The sequence below is a fragment of the Leptonotus elevatus genome, chromosome 9 (genome assembly GCF_054856555.1).
Source record: "Leptonotus elevatus isolate MCC_2025b chromosome 9, RoL_Lele_1.0, whole genome shotgun sequence".
In the NCBI taxonomy this organism is placed as follows: Eukaryota; Metazoa; Chordata; class Actinopteri; order Syngnathiformes; family Syngnathidae; genus Leptonotus; species Leptonotus elevatus.
Genome location: NC_141247.1, coordinates 1,749,016 through 1,750,759, shown reverse-complemented (window position 1 = coordinate 1,750,759; position 1,744 = coordinate 1,749,016). Strand labels below are relative to the sequence as shown.

General features: G+C 36.4%; 1 long non-coding RNA gene across 1 annotated transcript in view; it reads left to right on the top strand.

Annotated features, from left to right (window-relative positions):
* The window catches only part of LOC147167840 (uncharacterized), a 1,274-nt gene extending 1,158 nt beyond the window's left edge, over positions 1–116 (top strand). Inside the window, exon 2 of the long non-coding RNA XR_015095999.1 lies at positions 1–116. This exon is cut by the window's left edge and continues 534 nt beyond it. This is a non-coding gene — a long non-coding RNA (uncharacterized LOC147167840).
* Positions 117–1,744: the final 1,628 nt, after the last annotated feature.

Here is a 1,744-nt window from a genome sequence, read left to right as displayed (position 1 = left end):
ATTCCTCATACAGCTCCATCAATAACTTTTGTTCTGTTTGTGAGAAGAATACTGTTCTCGTCTTGGATGGATGCAGAAACGGCTCTTCTGGACATCAAATAAAACATTTCAAATGATGCACTATCTTGTTTATTGAATGATACATGTTATTTGATCTGACTATTTCAAATAACTCTCAATATGGTTTAAATTGTACTCCTTTAACATTTCAAACTCAAAATTGGAAGACATTTAGAAAGCATAATTTCTTCACTTTCCCAAAGGTGATTGCAGTGAAATTCTCTCAAAACAGTAACCAGTGTATCAAGGATTCTCATTTGTTGGACTTCACAGCCACTTTGAAGCAGGTTTGATGTCACACCATGTGCCACCGTCTTGAGATGGATCAAGAAGTAGCTTTGATTGACTGCATGCTGGCATCTGTGCAAACAGAATGGTTGGGTCAGCATATTCATACAATAAAAAATAATCATAGCTTCCTAGCTGGGTCATTATCAAAACACAGCCACTGACATTATACGTAATCAGTTAAACGTTTAGCTTTATCTTGTTAGCCAGAAAATAAATTAAGATTTTGTCACATCTTAATATCAGAAATAGTGGTAATACTGATAGAAACAGACATTGTTCATAAACATCCCCATTTGCATTATTTTTATTTGGCTTCAGTGTTGAAAGCAAATGTGTATGTTTAAAAGTGTAAGAGCCTTTTGTTTTAACTGTTTGCAAAGCATACATTGCAAAAATACTGACATTTATCAATAAATTGTAATATTTAAAATAAAATGATTAAATACAGAGGATAAAGGTTTGAGGTTAAAATACCTGTAGCGGCTTAAAGAACCACTCACAGTAAAAACGTTTTGTTTTCATTTTATTATGATAGTAAGAGTACAGATGCTTGAATATAATGTTAGTCAAATTCAAGTAGCTGAGTACTGTCCACTTTTGGTTATAGGTTTAGGTTATCTTGTAAAACATTCAATAGGGTTCTGTAGCTCTATAGTAATTTTCACATCTAAGCACTAAGCAGCAGTTTATGATTTTTTTTTTTTTTTTTTTACAGGTTCAAGCTATTGATCGTATGTTTACACTGGTAGGCTTCAAATCTTGAAATAAAAAATCGTGACTTCACCGTGTTCAGTTTTCGTGACAACAACATGAGATGAGCTAGCTAGCTCGCACCGGATTACGAGCTATGTTCGTACAATAAATCTTACCTTCATACTAAAACTTCTTTCTTTCTGCCCACTTGGAGTGCTCTGCATGTCAACCAACGTTTAAGCTGTTCCACACGGTGTTCGTATATTGAACCATGTTGAAATACCATGTTGAAATGTTCACGCCTGGGACGTCCTCTTCTTCCAAAATGACGCGTAAACTGGCGTGGCTACTCTGTTTAGAATTGCGGACTTGTGCATGGGCGTCATTTGAGTTCAACCCACGGTCGTTCGCTCAACCAATGAGGTTGAGCTTTAGCCCGCCAAAATCCTCCAGAGCCCGCCCTCTTCTTCTACGAGTACAAATCACGGCGCTCTACAAGTACGAATCAGTTTTGCACTTTTGTAGCGAGATATATGGTGCAAAACTCATGTGACTGGACAGCAGCAGAAAAACCACTTGTGACTCCTAGTGGCGACTTCTTTGACTACAAGTTGTCATTTCTACAGGTACAAATCACAACTTTTACAGATACAAATTTACACTTTTTGTACAGGAACAAATCATGACTTTACAGATACAA